This window comes from Drosophila virilis, chromosome 2 (assembly GCF_030788295.1).
Source record: "Drosophila virilis strain 15010-1051.87 chromosome 2, Dvir_AGI_RSII-ME, whole genome shotgun sequence".
In the NCBI taxonomy this organism is placed as follows: Eukaryota; Metazoa; Arthropoda; class Insecta; order Diptera; family Drosophilidae; genus Drosophila; species Drosophila virilis.
This window is the reverse complement of record NC_091544.1, coordinates 36,258,688-36,279,201: the sequence shown is the minus strand read 5'-3', so window position 1 is coordinate 36,279,201 and position 20,514 is coordinate 36,258,688. Positions and strand designations below refer to the sequence as shown.

General features: G+C 36.7%; 1 non-coding gene across 1 annotated transcript in view; it reads left to right on the top strand.

The window, feature by feature from the left end:
• Positions 1–4,046, top strand: part of LOC6636301 (uncharacterized) — a 288,985-nt gene extending 284,939 nt beyond the window's left edge. Inside the window, exons 2-5 of the transcript XR_011416229.1 lie at positions 1,502–2,049; positions 2,106–2,661; positions 2,733–3,216; positions 3,266–4,046. This is a non-coding gene — a transcript (uncharacterized protein). The remainder of the gene's footprint in view (positions 1–1,501; positions 2,050–2,105; positions 2,662–2,732; positions 3,217–3,265) is intronic.
• The last annotated feature ends 16,468 nt before the right edge of the window (positions 4,047–20,514 follow it).

Genomic DNA, 20,514 nt, shown 5'->3' with positions numbered 1-20,514 from the left:
TCGCAATTACTATGCTGTTAAAATGCGAAGCAGACGCGCATGAACGTTTATGTGTACATTTATACAGAAATCCTTAAAGCTGCTGCCCCATTCAATTGCGCAGTTGCATATAACATTGTTTTTTTCTTAACCGATCTTTATGAAATTTTCTACAGAATATTTTATTGTACCATAGAATGTTTGTGTATTCTGAAAATGTCAATTGCATTTAAATTGTGTCTTAAATTGGTTGGCAATAAAAGTTGAGTTATTAACTTGATTTATAGCTGTGTGGTGGTAGCGGGGAGAAAGCGATAGATATCAAATGAAAGATAATTGACATATATATAATATTCTAGAAGCAACATATGATGTTTGGTGGCTCTAGCTCTTATTATTTACCAAAATTACCCAAAAACAGGATGTCGATATTTCTATCGATTGCTTGGAAACGGAGTAAGTTATCGATTATCGGAAACAAACTCGATCTGCGCGGGAACTAGGTGCATCTACATCTAAAATGTCAAGTCTCTAGCTCATATAGGTTCTGATATACTTGCGTTCATACATACGGACGGACAGACCGACGGACGGACGGACGGACGGACAGACAGACGGACATGGCTAGATCGACTCGGCTATTGATGCTGATCAAGAATATATATACTTTATGGAGTTGGAGATGCTTCTGTCTGCCTGTTACATATATTTGGATTTTGCAGAAATACAATATACCCTTATACCCAATTTTAATGGGTTCAGGGTATAAAAAGTAGCATCCACGGTAGGGCTCGAACTCTCGATATACCACGCCAATTGCCACCGCCTCTACTCAACAGCCACCTTTATAATTTAGTCTTGTTGATAAGAAAACTTATTCAAATAGAAGCAGGTCAAACAATACAATCGAAGTCGTAGCAGACGCGCATGAATGTGTGTGTGCACATGTATAGAGAAATTATTGGATTTTGCGTCGCAAGCAAAATACCGAAAAACATAACAAAAGCGATCTTAATGAAATAATACCATAGAATATTTGTGTATTCTCAAAATTTTAATTGCATTAAAATTGTAGCTTAAATTGGTAGGCAGTACAAGTTCGGTTATTAACTTGATTTATAGCTATGAGGAAGTAGCGTGGAGGTTGCGATAGGTATGACATGAAATATACTTGAAATACATATACTATTCTAAATTAAAAATATCACTTTTGGTGGCTTTAGCTCTTGATAGTTACCCAAGTTGCCCAAAAAACAGTATTTCGATATTGCAGATTTATTATACACTTTTAAGCCATTTTCAATGGGTGTAAAAAAGATTCAGTGATGCTTGAAAATTCATTCTCAAAGTTACAAAATACATATAACCATATAAGGAATGTATAAAACTTGTATAAAGTGTAATGTAATTTAGTTATTTTCTCAGTAAAGCAAAATAATTAAAAATATTTGATTACAAAGATATTAGTTTTTGACATACCTAAGACGGATGTTGTTCTCATTTTTCAAACATTTATTCATAGATATACGGATTAAATCTTGAACAAATTGGATTTGTTCATCCTCGGGATAGTGGAATTCAACCCTGCATCCCGTTAACAGTGAAGACTACATTTCTGTTTATATTCTGGATAACTTCACATCAATATTTTAAGGAAAAAGCTAAAGATAAAGCTGAAAACGATCTATTGCTTCAAATTTTTGGACCGCAACATTCCCGATCTGAACACACATTATTCGAAAAGTCAAGAGCGCCTCGGGCGATCATATTTATTTTCGAAAGTGTTTCAAATTTTGTTACACGTATCTGGATGTGGATGTTAATATTTTTAATATTTCTATGTGCTATGCTTGATCAAGTTATGACCGGATTTCGTATTTGCTACATGTCACTATTTCTTCTATTTCTAATGGTTTTTCAGATGTCTTTGCAGCTCTGGATAAAGTTTTTATATGGATATTGGATGTTTGTTATATTCTATGCAATGACTATATTAACTATTATATATACTTATCAATTCGATTACTTTGACCACTATTGGAAGACATATCTGCATGTTCAGCCCACCCTGTAAGTCTAGCGAAAATCATTCATATGATATCAATTCCTTATATGTATGCACTTAGGCAAAATGATATAGGCTTACGCCGCTACCGCACTAAAGATCTCTTTCTACATTTGCTAATTCCAACATTAACAGTTATTTTTACTGTGGTACAGCTGCATTATTTTCACCGGCGTTTTATGGAATCTGTACGTCAGCCAAAACCAACTGATCAAAAAAGTCAAGGTTCTCGAGTGCGCTTTAGTGCGGCTACTGGCAATCACCAAAAAATTAATATTCCACGTAAACAATCATGGAAATCATTATTTTCTGGAGTGCACAAGAGGTTACGATCCAGGCTTCGTCGATGGTTTCGACCTAGTAAATTGGTTGCGTGGCGATTTCTTGAAATGCACATGATTAAAGCGGTCATATTGACCACCTTTACTTGTGCTATTTCAGAAGTTTGCTGTTTCAACCTTTTTCTTGTCATATTATCGCTTATGAGTGTTGGTATAAATCGTTTTCTCCGACGAGTCATTTTTCGTATAGTTACATTTTGGGTTTCTGTCTTAATACTCATGAAAATGATCTATCAGATAAAATATTTGGATCAAACACAATATGACTATTCATGTGTAAGGATGCATTCCTATTTATATATAGATATACTTATAGTTGTAATTTTATGAATAAAACTTGTTTTCAGAAAAACGAAACAGTAAACTTTGCTGATTGGATGGGTCTTCGAAAAACTGATCAAATTTGGGGCGCATTATTACGGTATATAGCGCCGTACATTGTATATATGATCGTTACTACATTGCATGCTGTAGTCAAACTACGTGATCATTTGATACGATTTTCGATGGGTGAGATTAGAGACCGCACAACTATTTTTCCTAAAACATCTCGTCAAGACGCAGAGCGTAATTTTTCTGGATTATTAAAATATCTATTAAACTATGGATACTTCAAGTTTGGATGCGAAATAACTCTAATCGCGCTGGTCTCAACTATTGTGCATAGACGTGATATACTTTCAGTAACATACGCCCTTTGGCTTATACTTCTACTCTGTCTCACACGTCTGCAGTGTGCACGGATATGGTATATGTTGCAGCTTTATTTTGTACTTTCAATATTTGTACAATATGTGTATTTAATACATTTTCCACCGAATCTATGTCACGGTAAGTTCTTAACTTAGCACTAATATATTATTAACAAGAAGTGTTTCAGTTTCAATTAATGAATCGCAGCATATCAGAAATAATTCGACTTTTGAGAGACTCTTAGATGATTCCATAAAATCAAAACTTATGCTTGATTTCATTGTACTTTTACTTATAGCGCGTCAACGTAAGGCATTTAAAGTAGAAATTCGCCAAGATAACCATTTGATATATCCGAGCGGTGATAACAGAAACATTGTACACAACATTGCTAAGCTGGGCCATGTTTACTTTAGAAATCCTACGCATGATTTTTGCTCTTTTGTGCGTAACTATTCAGATGTATTTAAGACTCTTATATTCTGTAGCTTTCTCTGGGTTACACTAGCTGTTGTATTTATGGGTGGTGTTTGCAGTATGGATATGTTGTCATTAGGCTATTTGATATTTGCTTTAGTATTTATGCTTCAAGGATCGGAAGTATATTTACAAAATATACATTACATCATATGTCGCTGGAATTTTCTGATTGCATTCAATGTTTTTAACATTGTCATAAAAGTCTGCATTATTGTGTTTGGAAATATGTTAGATATAAAAGACAAACAAGATTATCAAAGTTTGTTTGCAGTTATGGAATATGATCAATCATTGCCGCAGACAGAAGCAGATAAGCAAGCTGAAAGAAATTATATTTACCATTATGGTCCGAACAGCATGATCTTTAAAAACACTCTGGTCTGGCATGCAATTATTTTTGCTTTTGTTATCTTTCAACACCGTATATTCCGTTCATACTATTTTTGTCATATAATAATGGATACTCAAGCTAACACGGTTCTGGCGTCACGGTAAGTCGGCAGCTTATATCTGAACTTTGTAAATATATACAGATAGGTGATATAATCTTTTTATCATATTTTCTTTAATTATTATAAATTTTTTTTATTTTTATTTTAACTTTAAAGTCAGCAAAATACATTATTTTTCCCATATAACAAATATTTAATCATTTATTACTTCTCAAAGTTGCAGGCTGTGCAAAAAAGCTTAGTGAGTAAATAGAAAATATGTTCCTGCACTTGACAATTAGCAAGCTTACAAGAATAATATTAACTAAAGTTTCGTCAACGTTGAGCAGTAACCTTTACATACATACATGTATACCTAGTTTTATAAAAAACATTGCACGTTAAACGAGGCTGAAGGTTCTAAGCAGCCGCAATTTATTATGTGCTGGTTATATCGTAATATGGTTCAGTCTAAATGGGTAGGCCATTGCCAAAAAGCTTAGGTTATGCTTATTCCAGGCAAAATAAATCATGTTGCTGAAGCATTATCTCGAATAAAGATAAATGATAATTTACAACGAAAAATTTATATGGTGCCCAAGAAATAAGTGAAAGTCATATATCCATAACTGAAAGCCCACATAATCACAACAACATAATTACTATTTTATAAAAAGCAACGCAAATCAATTTAAAGCAACTAAATATTTTCATAAAAATGAAATGCAAATTTTGTACAGTATACCAATAATGTCCTCGTACAGCGAATAAAATATTAGTTGGTTACGAAAATAGCCTATTTGCAGAAGACCAACAAAAACAAGTAAGAGGTCGAGTCAGGAGCTCCCGACTAGGGGATACCCTGAACAGTCTTCTTTCAACATCAATTCTATTTTAGAAGCTATATGTCAAGTTTGGGGACTCCAGCCCATTAAAACTGAACCCATTAAAACCGGTATAAGGGTATATTGTATTTGTGCAAAATCCAAATGTATGTAACAGGCAAAAGGAAGCATCTCCGACCCCATAATGTATGAACGCACGGATCTCAGAACATATAAGAGTTCTAGACTGAAATTTTAGATGTAGGTGCTCCTAGTGCCTGCGCAGATCGAGTTTGTTTCCGATAATCGATAACTTACTCCGTTTCCAATCAATCGATAAAAATCGATATCGATATTCTGTTTTTTGGGCAATTTTGGTAAATAATATGAGCTAGAGAGTCACGAAACATGATATGTTGCTGCTAAAATATTATATATATGTCAAGTATCTTTCATTTTATTTCTATCGCCACCTCTCCGCTACCACCACCATAGAGCTATAGATCAAGTTAATAACCCAATTTTTATTGCCAACCAATTTAAGCGAAAATTTATTTGAGAATTACTTTTTCAGTATACACAAATATTCTATGATACAATAAGATATACTGTAGATTTCATAAAGATCGGTTAAATTAAAACAAAAGTTATATGCAACTGCTCAATTGAATCTTTAAGAATTTCTGTATAAACACACATTCATGCGGGTCTGCTTCGCATTTTAACAGCATGGTTATTGCGTTTTTTTTTCCTTTTTTAATCATAAGTGCTTAATTCAATGTCTGATTTTAAAATGTTATACCTTTTTCAATGCGTACGGATCCCTACCATCAATTGGCATTCAAGCAAATTAAACATAGTTTTGTTAAAAAAATTTTGTAATTAAAAAACCGATTCGTTCGTAATGTCAACCTTTTTGTACAATTTTTTGGAATATTTCCGTAAAATAATGTCCGATTTTGGAATTTGATACCATTTTTGACTTGTAAGGATCAGTTGTACCGATTGGCATAAAAAAAAAAAATCGACAAAATGGCAAGGGGTTACATCACGTTTTTTTCAAAATCGAGGTCGGTGCGCAAATCGAAACTTTTTCGATGATTTTTTTAATATCTCGGCTAATAGCTCCGCGCGGAGATATGATGTTCCAAAACGACAGAACTCCGTGCAGAGATAAGAACTTTAAAATCATCACGATTTTTTTCAAAATCGAGGTCGGTGCGAAAAACGAAACTATTGTATTTGTGCAAAATCCATATGAATGTAACAGGCAAACGGAAGCATCTCCGACCCCATAAAGTATAAATATTCTTGATCAGCATCAGTAACCGAGTCGATCTAGCCATGTCCGTCTGTCTGTCCGTCCGTTCGTCCGTCCGTGCGTCCGTATGTACGCAAGGATCTCAGAACCTATAAGAGCTAGAGACATTTGAAATTTTAGATGTAGGTGCTCCTAGTGTATGCGCAGATCGAGTTTGTTTCCGATAATCGATGACTTACTCCGTGTCCAAGCAATCGATAAAAATCGATATTGATATCCTATTTATTTACTTATTTATTATTTATTAATGGTCGACAAAACGAGTATCTTCCTCATTATTCAATAGATTATACAATAGAATTATAAGGAATACAATTTTCTAAATAGCATCACCGACCGATAGGGGTGTTTTATTTGCCAGTCCGGCCAGCTGTGCCCCTTTTCACAGCTAACTGACGCTATTAGAGCCTACATCTAACCAGAAGGTTGTAAGTAGAAAAAAAGATTTCTCAAGGAAAATTTAAAATAATCTTAATTTGCTATATTAATAAAGAAAATACAATAAATAGGAAAAAAGAAAGTAAGAAGATTGTTAATAAAGTAAAACAATGTAATTTAGATAAAGAGTATTAAGCAGATAGGACAAAGAGAAAAGTAATGGGAAGTCAACGACCGGGTGGGGGAAAATTTTTCAGCCTCTCCGGCAAGCTATGCCCCTGCTCATAGCTGGAAATGTTCAGCGACTTCCCGAAGGTACCCTGAAAGCAACGATTTTATTAGGGGTAGAGACAGTTCGGTAGAGAAAACTCGACGCAAACTTTTATAATTTTTACATAGGACGCGAAAAGGATTGTGCATAGCGTAGTCTGTTGTGCACGTAGATAGGAATAAGGGGCGATAATTTCTGGTTAGTCTAGCCGGAACAGAGAATTGAAGACGCCCTAGCAGAAAAGGAGAATCTATGTCGCCAATAATCAACTTATGTAGAAGGACAACACCGAGAATTGTCCTACGTTGTTGGTTAACGACGGAAGGTTGAGAAGAAGCAGTCTGCTGGAGTAGGATGGCAACCGAAGATTAGGGTCCCAATTTAAGCCTCGTAAGGCAAAAAGCAGAAATTGCTTCTGAATAGATTCAAAACGATCCTGGCTATTGTTATACTGTGGAGACCAAGACCAGTATTCAAAGATACGGCGAACAAGAGAGATGTACAGAAGTTTTGTTATAAAATGATCGTTAAACTCCTTAGACCATCGTTTAATGAATCCAAGTACACCTTTTGCCTCATTAACAATGGTATCTATGTGAAGATTGAAACAGAGGTTAGAATCAAAAATAACGCCTAGATCCTTAACTGTAAGTATACGTTGCAAAGGGATATTGTCGATTGTATAACTGACAAGATAAGGTGAAGTACGATTAATTGTCGTAAACATACACTTTGAACTATTTAGATGCAATTGATTGGCCGAACACCACAGTTGCATAGCGTTAAAATCGTCTTGTAGACGAGAATGATGTAGGGGATTAGTGTATGATAGAAAAAGTTTGACATCGTCCGCATACATGAGTACACGGGCATGTGATATAACAGAGGGGAGATTATTTATAAAAAGAGTAAAGGTCCAAGATGACTACCTTGAGGAACACCAGAAGTAACGTGAACCCGTTTAGAGGTAGTCAGCCTCAGCATTAATCTTTGGGTCCTACGTTTTAAATAAGAATTAATCCACGGTAAAAGAGACAGAGGGAAACCTATTCGGTGAAGTTTAACAAAAAAAATGTCATGGTGCACAGAGTCAAACGCCTTACTGAAGTCGGGGCAAAGGACATCAGTTTGCATTTTCGTAAGGAAAGCATCATTTACCAAGAAAGTAAACTCAAGCAGATTGGTCGTAGTTGACCGATTATTTTTTCAAATAATTTAGGAATAGCGGATAGTTTTGCAATGCCCCTGTAATTTTGTATATCAGACTTCCCACCTTTCTTGTGAAGAGGAATGATATAAGATTCTTTCCAAAGAGATGGAAAGACAGAAGTTTCAAGGGATAGATTAAAAAGCTTTAGCAATGGATAAAGAAGGGAGAAACTACACGCCTTGAGTAGACAAATAGGAATATTGTCCGGCCCAGGAGAGTAAGAGTGTGAAATAATGGGGAGAGGTATAGAACTAGCGGAAGAAATAGTATAAGGGTAAGAATTAGTATTAGGACAGACTGAAGAGTAAGTTGATTGGAAAAAATTAGCAAAGAGGTTAGCAGAATCAGTGTCATTGCTAGCTTTATCCATCCAAAGAGAAAAAGAAGATGGCAAACTCGAAGATTGACGCTGACCTCACCGGTCACTTGACAGAGCATCCTTCCGTAGTTGGAACGCAAGGGGCTTTCCACATCATCTTGTTTTTATAGCAAAGACAATTTTCGTACAGCTCTGGGTATAACCCCAGTCGCTGTTTGAAGCACTGCAACTCTAGATACCCCATATCTAATGGCCAGCGTCGATAGGTTCTCATCCTTTACAAAAACGACATCGTTAAAGGAGAGTCCTTGTTGGTACGCCATTTGGAGCGCTGTTGAAGAATCGTTAAATCCTCTTCGCGCCAACGGGCCCAAAATGCTTGTTGGAGGTATGTAACATGCTGAAAATAGTTAAGCCGATTGAAATTAAACTTCCTTAAATCAGGGTCATTGTATGTCGAATATGCGCTGTACCCAGGAAGTGTGCGGGTGTCAAGACGTCAAGATCATCGGCATGCTCTAAAAGTCGAAGTAAGAATTAATAATATCCATGATATGACAGACGAGCGTGCGCAACGAATCCAAATAATAATGGTGCTTCGCGGCTGGCACCTACGGAGCTTGTCGCTCGCACACCAGATCCTTGAAGGTCGATTGCGAGTCAGGATGAACCGTTTAAGAGCTTTTAGAAACGATTTCGTGGGCAAATCTTTTAGAAGCTCTAAGTGCACCGCACTTGTAGCGAAGCATATGAACATGCTAATGTAGCTTTAGACTGGTGATCTGTTGCGCACTTCGCTCTTGTAAAAAAAATGGTCCACAGCAATCAACACCAGTGACCATAAAATAATACGATGTGTCGAGACGATCAGCAGGTAGATCTGCCATTAGGTGATTTGCCAATCGTGGGTTGGCACGAAAACATAAGGCAACAATACTGGAGATTGTCTTACGAACGCCAATGGGCCAGGACTGGAGGCGAATTGAAGCCGATAAGGTGCGAGGTCCAGCATGTAAGTTCCGTTTATAAGAGTGGATTATTACTGCTCGAGTCATAGGATGCTGGGGATGCAATATAATCGGATGTCGCGCTGAGAAGTCCAACGACGAATTGTTCAGCCATCCACCGATGCCGAGTAGGCCGAAGTCGTCAAGGAATGGCGCGAGAGAGGCCATTGAGCTAGATGGTTTGACAAGCCTTCCTCCGTCAGAGCCTTGTAGTCATCTTCATTTGTCATAACCATTTGCACTGACCGCAGCAACAGATGTGTGCCATGATGCACGCGGCTTATAGTTACTTCAGCTCCTCTGATTCGATTTACAAAATTTTGGCAAGGATTCGACAGGTACACAATAGGCAGGCCACTCCTCCTTTTCTTTGCTGAGAAAACTTGGGCCATGGGCCCACAACGGAGACTTGAAAGGTTGCGACTCGAGTCAAAACCATAACTACTGCAGACTCTAACCAACAGTAATAACAACAGTTAAACACTTTCAGTTGGTATATTTCGCAGATAAGTTAAGCCAATAATGCAGGTTCGCAGAGTTACAGCTTTGGTACAGTGATGGTTTTCATGGGCGCAACACGCTTTTGTTGCCATGGATCTTTGAAACAGTATAGACGTATACTCCATAAGCGATGTCTGAGTGCACGACGGGAATACTGAAATTGCTGAGTATACTCAAAATCAGCGCATATGATGACCCAGGCTCTCATCCCAGTCTAGTTTTTCTTTCGATAGATTTTGTTATTACAGGACCAACAAGACCAAGGGGCCCGTAAAAACGAGCAATTGAGGACAGGATTGATCGTAGTCTCGGGGGTAGTTCAGTGGATAAAAAAAAAAGAAAGGTTGAGGCGGGATCCCAAACGAGGCCTAAAGTTTTCGTGATATCGCTGCCATCGTTTAACTTGAGCAGCAATTCTCTTTCCTCTTCCGGTATGTTTTGGAGTACACTAGCGCCGCTAGTGTAGCATGTTACATGCAAATGATCAGCCACTTTTATGTGGACTGGCCTGCAGCGTGAGATTTGCAGCGTAAGCACTATAACGTTTTGACCATTCGGTCCCAAGCACATTCCAATGTATATGAATTCTGCATGTACATAAAACAAGATATATATACAAATACATATGGCATGTTATGTACTCCCGTTCTGCCGCTGCTCTGAGCGACAGAACTCCAAACTCTATTATGTACTTTAGGCTAAGTCCATTTTAAGTAAAGAGAGACGAATACATTCTGAAAACTAAAGTCAAACGACACAGACGTGTATTAAATTAAATTGTATATCAGTATCGACATTACATGGCGACCGTGACAATGGTCTCACTAACCTGCAGTGAATAAAAAACATCCCAAAAACTAGTGGAAAGGCAGCCAAGAAGGCTGGCAACAAGCAACAACAAACTTAAACGAAAAAACAGCAACAGCAAATGCCATTTACTACAATTCTGGCAACATATACAAATACAGCAGCGGTGGAGGGATAGCTGTGGACAACAAATAAATATCTGAGTAAGTAGAGTGCGGATGGATACGAAACCAAAAAAACAGAAAAAGCGCGGCGGTGTCAAACAAAGACTGAGGTTGGAAACTGACCGTCTCAGCAAAGACTTGAACGATCAAGATAACCCGCCAGCATGGAACGATTCTGTTTCCAAGCATGAAAAGCGCTCGTTTCGTGAAGCACAATAAATAAACAGAAAATCAAAATCCATCCGTCTCCTACCGCTAGATACAAACTATAAACAAGAAAGTAACTCCTCTTATTCAAACAGCTATCAATGTTCGGCGGACTGTGAGGGTCCATTCTACAACATTGGCTGCGCACTGAATTGCGAGATTGCCAAGCCGACAGCGCTACAAAGAGCGCAATAGAGGGCAACATACAATTATCCCGGCCTGTGCGAGGACCAGCACCGGCAACATGAACGAATTTCGACAGTGGACCGACAGCGCTACAAAGAGCCCACTACGAATTTTTGTTTCAAATTTATTATTTTATACATGTTGAAAGGCTGTACAAAATATAGGCAGGAAAAATTGAAAATTCACCTGCGAGTGATAAAGAAAAAAAAAAAAAGATAAAGAGAAAAGACATATAGCCAAAGGGCAATAATGGCAATTCATGATAACGAAAATACCACTTGCTAAAATATCAAAAGGCAATTAAAATAAAATTAAGTTTCAAAAGAAAAAATAATTTAATAATACTAGCAATAGGCAGGGAATTGAATTGAACAAAAAATAAAATAATAATATCAATTTAATACACCAAAATTATTGATATATATAATTAAGTTTTACACGTTAGGTTACTATAAAAAAATATATTTCAATTTATTATTTTCACTTAACGGCTACTTTTGTTGAGTACATTCAGATTTGCTTCCCGAATATGAACTAATTTATCTAACTGTTGCGGTCGCTTAGCAAACTTAGCTTTGAGAGAGTTTGAGTCAAAATTGAGTGAAGTTTGAGCTGCGTCAGCAATTATGCGTGAGATAGTGCTCTGATGGGAACATTGACAGTGGCGTGATATTTAGGGTGAATTGTTTATGTCTACCAAAGGGGGACAGTTTGATCTTGACCAATGTCGATGTTATCACCAGGCTCTTTGTTTACAACATAGAAATGTTTATACTTGTGCTTATGCTTATGTGCTAAGTTATGTTAGTTATGCAACTATGGATATGTCACCATATATATGTATAAACAAGTTTTTTTTTTTTTAATTTAAACGAAAGAACACTACGATTTGTAAAAGGGCAGACATAAATAATATCTTATGAGAAATTGGCGTAATACAAAATGCCTTTGATAGAATCTAAAACAGTGGATTCGACTGCTAACGTAATTAATAAAGTAGAATCCAGTAATGTAGATTTAGGTCTGACCAACACATTGTTAACAATTATCTTAATTTCTGAACTGTACAATTTACACAGTAAATGTTAGCGAAAATAATATATGAGCAAGGCTAACGATCTAGATAAAATCCAGAAAATAAACAAAAAATTAACAAAATCCGCTACATCGATTATTGTTATTAATGTCTTGAACAATATATAAATATATTCAAAATAAAAAAAAAAAAAAAACAATTATGTCAACAAAAAGTTTAATAAATAATATATATATTTAATGGAATGGAATGAACTTATTTCCGTTACTAAGCAAAAACGTTCTGAGTTTGATAGATCATTTAAGTGCCTCAATAAAAGTGCACTAATATCAAACCAAACAAAAATGAAACAAGTTCAAGTTCTAGTAGAATCATACAACAAAGTCCGTGAAATTGTAAGCAACAATGAACGTAGGTTAAGCAATTTACTTTTAACACAATCAATTGACGTGTTAAAAAGGCTGCGTGAAAATATTAGACATATTTCGGAAAGACATAGTTTTCAAATATTTGTTCCGAATGCACTAAATTCACCAGCTACATTCTACATCACTGATTTAATGGAATCAGTAGAAGTAAACTTGAACGAAAGCAAGGATAAATCGAAATAGTCGACATTCCTCTATATGGACGATTTACTCGTTGTTGGATGTTCAGAAAAACAAATGATTAAAAATTTAAAAGACGTTTTCAAACTCAGTAGAAAATATAATTTAAAGTTACATTCAGAAAAATGCTTATTTTTCATGCACGAAGTGACATTTCATGGTCACAAGTGTACAGACAAAGGAATATTACCAGATGACAAGAAATATGATGTCATCAAGAATTAACCAGTCCCACATGATGCGGACAGTGCGAGACGTTTTATTGCATTCTGCAATTACCATAGACGCTTTATAAAATACTTCGCCGATTATTCACGGCATATAACAAAATTAAGTAAAAAAAAAATCTTCCTTTTCAATGGACAGATGAATGCCAGCAAACATTCTAATATCTAAAAGATAAGCTAATAGAACCAAGTCAATTACAATATCCAGATTTTAGCAAAGAATTATGCATAATCACAGATGTAAGCAACCAAGCATGTGGAGCGGTTTAAACCAAAACCAAAATGGACTCCAACTTCCCATTGCATATGCATCAAGAGCGTTCACCAAAGGTGAAAGCAATAAGAGCACTACAGAACAGGAATTAACAGCAATTAACTGGGCAATAGTATATTTTCGACAACATATCTATGAAAAACACTTTACAGACCACAGACCACTAGCGTACCGTTTTTAAATGGTTAACCCAAGTTCAAAACTAGCTCGCATGAGACTAGAATTAGAGATATACGACTTCACTGTGGAATACTTAAGGGGAAGAGACAACTTCGTGGCAGATGCCCTAGCGAGGACAACAATATTCGAATTAAAAGACATACAAAACAAAGTCCTGAAAGTCACTACCAGGCAACAAAGTAGACAAAATAATCTCTGGCCAGTGATCAAAAATGAAACTATGCTTAAGCAAGTTCCTAATAAAGCTTCTAAGCCCAACGTACATGAAGTCATTTGCAATGGTGAAGTACGGAAAGTAGTGACCTTGCACATAACAAATAATTTATGTTTACTTAAAGATGGAAAAAAAGATGGAAGAAATCTTGAAAAACAAAACAAAAACAAGCCGGTATACTAAAAATCAGCCATTCAAAGTGGCACCGTGTGAAAAAATTTTTGAAACTATTTCAATAGAATCTTTTAAAGAGATGGGCAATAAAATATTGAATTCATTAAAAGTAGCGCTACTCCAACCGGTGACCCTTATCGAAACAGATAAAGATAAAGAAGCAATTATCCTATACAAGGTGGTCATACTGGCATTACAGGAACGCTAGCAAAAATCAGAAGGCACTACTATTGGTAAAACATGACTCGTCATGTCAAGAAGTACGTACGTAGATGACAAAAATGCCAACTTTCTAAAATTACAACACATGTTCAGACCCCAATGACATTAACAGAAATACAAGCCTTCGATAGAGTGATAGTAGATACTCTAGGTCCACTACCACACTCGGAGAATGAAAATTAATACGCAGTTACGTTAATATGGGACTTAACTAAGTATTTAGTAACCATTCCAATTCCAAATAAAAGTGCAACAACTGTTGCCAAAGCTATATTTGAAAACTTTATTCTAATGTACGGTCCAATAAAGTCGTTCATTACGGACATGGGAACAGAATATAGGAATTCAGTAATAAATGATTTATACAAATATTTAAAGATAGACAACATAACGTCTACTGCACATCATCACCAAACCTTAGGTACAGCAGAACGAAGTCATCGAACATTCAATGAATACGTTCGTTCTTACATCTCCGCAGATAACACCGATTGGGATGTTAAGATACAATATTTCACTTATTGTTTCAATACAACACCCTCGGTAGCACATCATTATTGTCCATACGAGCTAGTTTTTGGTAGACTACCAAAACAGTTCATTGATTTTAATAATATAGATATGATAGATCCCGTATATAATATAGATGATTATGCTAAGGAAGTAAAGTTTAGATTAAAAAACGCTTATAAGAGAGCTCGTATTGTGTTAGAAAAACATAAGGTTACAAATAAGAAATACAAAGATAAGAACATTAATAATTTTAAAATGGAAATAAGAGACCAAGTTTTGTTTAAAAACGAAACTGTTCATAAACTACAATCAGTATTTACTAGCCCATTTGAGGTAATTAGTATAGAGGATAATAATAACATAATAATAAGAAATGAGAAAAAGGAGAATTAGAAAGTCAATAAAGAAAAACTAAAACAAGTAAGAGGTTCCAGTCGGGAGCTCCTGACTAGGGGATGCCCTAAACCCTCTTCTTCCAACATCGAATGCAAATATATATTCTTTTAGAAGCTTTATGTCAAGTTTGATGACTCTAGCTCTTATTATTACCAAAATTGCCCAAAAACAGGATATCGATAACGATTTTTATCGATTGCTTGGAGTAAGTTATCGATCATCGGAAAGAAACTCGATCTGCGCAGGCACTAGGAGCGCCTACATCTAAACTTTCAAATCTATAGCTCTTATATATCCTGAGATCCTTGCGATCATACATACTGACGGACGGACGGACGGACAGACAGACGGACTTGACAAGATCGACTTGAATTTTGCACAAATACAATATACCCTTATACCCATTTTTAATTGGTTCAGGGTAAAAAAATTCAACCCAACACAACAATAGAGCTTATGAAATCGTACCAATTAAATAATCTAGAAAATAATAAAAAATCCAAAATAAACAAGTAAGAGATTCTAGTCGAGAGCTCCCGACTAGTGAATACCCTGAACCCTCTTCTTTCAACATCAAATGCATATATATTCTATTTTAGAAGCTATATGTCAAGTTTGGGGACTCTAGCTCTTATTATTTACCAAAATTGCCCAAAAAACAGGATATCGATATCGATTTTTATCGTTTGCTTGGAAAACGGAGTAAGTTATCGATTATCGGAAACAAACTCGGTCTGCGCAGGCACTAGGAGCACCTATATCTAAATTTATTAAATAATTTCGAGTCTATAGCTCTTATATGTTCTTAGATCCTTGCGTTCATATATACGGACGGACGGACGGCGGACGAATGGACGGACGGACAGACGGACATGGCTAGATCGACTCGGTTATTGATGCTGATCAAGAATATATATACTTTATGGGGTCGGAGATGCTTCCTTCTGCCTGTTACATACATTTGGATTTTCACAAATACAATATACCCTTATACCCATTTTTAATGGGTTCAGGGTATAAAAATATATATATAAGTTAACACATAACACTTTATATAGGATATTTCATAAGTTTATAATCAACCCTCGCTATCGCGTGCTTCATAAGTTAAGGAACAGCCCTCGCAATTGCGACACTACATACTTTGTATCAGCGCGCTATAGCTGCAATGGTCAGCGGCGGTAACCGGACACTTTTGTTTTGCTGCAAGAGTTTCTGTTATTGCCAAAGATTTTGCTGAGTCGGCTTGCCGACCATGACATTGTGGCGTGATGCGAGTTTTGGCTTAGTTTAAGTGAAATATTCTGTGTATTAAGAAATTAGGTTTTAATGCGGCTTTCACTGAGGCACATCGGCCCAGGGACTTCGCGCTTAAATTAATGCACTCACTACGGCGTATCGGCCTAGTGTTTTATAAATAAAAAAAATAAAGTCTTATGACGAAAATCCGCGAAGACCTTTTTATTTAAATATTAATTTTTACATATATCAGTAATTTAAAAAAATAAAAATAAATAAAAATAAAAAAATTTTGTTTTTATAAAATACATATATTTATATAAATAAAATTAAAAAAAAAATTTTTTTATAAAATGAAAATATATATTACATTACATAAATTAAATATAATTTTTAATAATTACACAATATAATATTAAATAACTACATAATAATATTATTATACATATTAAATTAAATTGTATATCAGTAACGACATTCCACTAGAACACCAGCTTCAATATCTCAACAGTTTCTTGAACACAGCTACCACCAGAGGTGGGATATTCCACGAGTAAGTCCCTTTTAACAATGTCAACGCCGATGGGGAATGCTTTCTGCGCATCTATGGCCAGTTGGTGCATAGCCAGCACTGACATATGATTCAAGTCAAAATATTCCTTGATAAATGCTACATATTGGGTTTCCAAAATTGGAGTGCAGTCTAGTTTCTTTTCTTAATTAAGAAATCGACGAAGCGGTTGTTAATAGGAGTCACGCAGCTGATGCTTGCTTAGTCGAAGCGGTAAACTAATTGAATTCTCGCCAATCGTCATACGTTTAAAATTGGCCTGAAAGTGTGCCTCGCAGTCACGCTCCTCCCCGTTTGGTGGGGACTCAAGCTTGGTGCAATATTCCTGCTCCCAAAACCGACGGATTAATTCGTCAATCTGTGCATTCGTCTATTCGTTTACCAGCAGATTCATCACTGGTCGCCTAGCCACAAGATATGATTTTTCTGCATATGGAGCATATGGAACGGTATGCTCCATAATGCAGGGTTGAGAGTGAAGCCAGGCTGATCATCGGTGATGAATGGTGCAATCAACGCCGGGATGTATGTGGAGTACTCAGACACTCGAGATTAAACATTGATGTTTACCGAAAAAGCATCTGACGATAACGATGCATCACCAATGCCAGAGACGACTGCTGTGACTTGAATTTGCGCAATTTGTGCAATTTTGCAACCCACTGAAGGGCACCAAGGAGCCAGCTCAATTTTTTACATTAATGACGGCAGTGGTGTGTAAAACAACATTCTGCTTGAGATGCTGGTCGATGGGAAGTGTCGACGATGAAGTTGCTGCCAGGATGCTTTGAAATGCTTTGATGTTTGCTTCCAGAGACTCTGCAAGTGCTGGATCCGCAGACGCTCATCTGATGTCCCCTTTGCAGGCACTTTAGGCACAGCGCAAGCCGTTTGGTTTGCGAATTGCAAACATTTAGAAATGGGGCGGCTTTACAAAATACACATACATTTGTTCCATTCTTAGTCACTGCAAACGTTTTTCTACTATTGTTGTTCTGGCCCACCTGGGAGCCAGGCACTCGCGTGATCCGCATTTTCCAGCTTTTGGCAACCCTTCTCGTGAAGGTTGAAAGCCGCTTACATGATGGTAAGACGTCGATCGGTGAATCATCCCCCCAGCGTAGATGCTAAAGTTATTCAATGTTGGCCGAATACGGATCCTTATCAAGTTGAAAAACAAAATGTTTTTTCATACAACAACTTAGTTTTCGACCGATCGTTCCTATGAAAAACTATATGATATAGTGGTCCGATCCTAATAGGATTTTACCTATATTTGAGGAGTATAGTAAAACTAATAAATGCCGAGTTTTTTCAAAATATCTTGAAAAACAAAATGTTTTTTCATACAACAACTTAACTTCCCACCGATCGTTCCTATGGCAGCTATATGATATAGTGGTCCGATCTTAATAGGATTCTGCGTATATATGAGCAGTATAGTAAACCTAATAAATGCCGAGTTCGGTTAAGTATCTTGATAAACAAAATGTTTTTGCATACAAAAACTTAATTTACGACCGATCGTTCATATGGCAGCTATATGATATAGTGGTCCCATCCGATGGTTTTTACATATGTGCTGCGTGCAATAGAAAGAGGAACTTCTGCAAAATTTCATTAAGATAGCTTCAAAACTGAAAGACTAGTTCGTATAGAAACAGACAAACGGACAGATGGGCAGACGGACTAACGGACAGACGGACTCGGCTGTTGATGCTGATCAAGAATATATATACTTTATGGGGTCGGAGATGCTTCCTTCTGACTGTTACATACATTTGCAAGAACAGAATTCGCGCTTTGCTTATTTCATTGTCGACGCTTTTGTTTTGATTTTGGTTGTAATGGAAAATGTTTTAAGGCTGTCATTGAACTGCGCGCACCTGCAGAAGTAGCTGCAGACAATTTTATGTTTACAACCCCGTTTTCGCTCAGGAAGTATTTCTAAAAAGAGCTTTTGTACCAAATGTCTGATCTTTCTCTTTATTACTCAATGACTTACAGCATTAGTTCTTGATTGTGCTTTAGTTCTAACTCAGTATAGTTTTGTTCTGATTCAAATAAATCGGAGGCTCCTCGCTCCCACAATAAAAATATTTTTTCCGATTGGTCTCTACTATTTGGCTAATTTGCACACGCACACTCTTTCGAGTGGGAGGTCGTCAGATATTAAAAAGGGGTTTGGGCTGTTCATGTGCAAAATATTTATTTTCCATGCTTGTTGTTGGTAACGGTGCCTACACTTTGGCATGTGTGCATGAAGACTGTTTGGGCCCGCCAAGCACACAAACTTACACACTTTTTTTTATATGGATTGAAGCATTTAGGCCTGTTGGATACAGTTTTACTGTTTAGTGTGCCTGTTCGATGCGAATTTGGCAAGATTTTAAGTTTTGGGAATTTCTCAATTTTCAGCTCTACACACACACAACCGATCAAGGGTTAAGATATTTTCTTCAATGGGTGCGTAACGTTGGGCGATGGGCATGTTCTTATTTTTTTTATGCAACAAATGTGTGAACCGTTTATAAAAAAAAGGTAAGCCGCACTTGTTGCGCGCTTACATTTTGCAAACGCATGCTGGACATTTTGACCGTTATGACCCGTTATAAGCACTTTAACCAAATTTTTTTAGCAAAGTCCTGACAAAGCGTTAGTCTGCGAATAAAAAAATTGCAGTGTAGGTTGTACTCGATTGTTGCCCTTAGTATCAGTTCGACTGTATCGTCAGACATTTTTTTTAGGCCAAATGCTCTCGCTTTGTATGCGAGTGTGCTGTGAAAACGTTCGACTTGGCTATTTGAACAACTGTGTAGTGGTAGCGCGTTTACAAAGTCGATGTCGTACCCGTTTTTTAACTGCGCCCTTATAATTTATGAATTAAATGAAGCTTCGTTATAGCAATAAATTGTCGTGTCTGTGGAAATAAATTCAACAGCTGGATGATGGGCGGTTTTACATCCATTATTGTGCGAGATGCCAGTTGTTGTACTACGGCACAATTTGAGAAATTGTCAATGTGAAGTATTTCTCCAGTGTATGATGGAATTGGGGTCTCACCAAGTACTTGTTTTTTGGGATGCCTATTATACTTTGCCTTAGTGCATATTTTACAATTTTTACTACTTCGTTTGCATACTTCGTCATTTGTGGCAAATAGTAATCGCGAAGGATTTGTTTAGTATTTACCTGGGGGCTCTGCGCGCGCGATTATGTGCGGTGGTGACAATTTCGATATGTTAATTTTTATCTGTAGTATCGACCACTATATTTTTGCAGTGCCAGAATTTGGTTGCCGGAAAATTTAGCACCAAATCATGACGTCTACTGGCTAGTGCTGGTAGATAGCAGTGTATTGCGTTTACCGCGTCTGTGTTGATGAGTGGCCTAATTGTTTCGAATAGGGTGTTTTTCTTTGCGAAATTTATAAGGTGGCGTATTTTTTGGTCAAAGAGTATGGTAACTCGTTTCAATAGAAATTTCGTTTCTTCAAGAACAATTTGATTCTTGAAACAGACTTTTTAGTTGTTTCGATCCTGTGGGATAGGACTGCACCGATGCCATCCACCGATGCCATCCATTGAGGCGTCAGTAGTTAGGTGAAAGGTCTGCTTGAAGTCTGGGTACATAAAAATGACATGTTCTGATGCCAAGATATTCCTTAGTCTTTCTA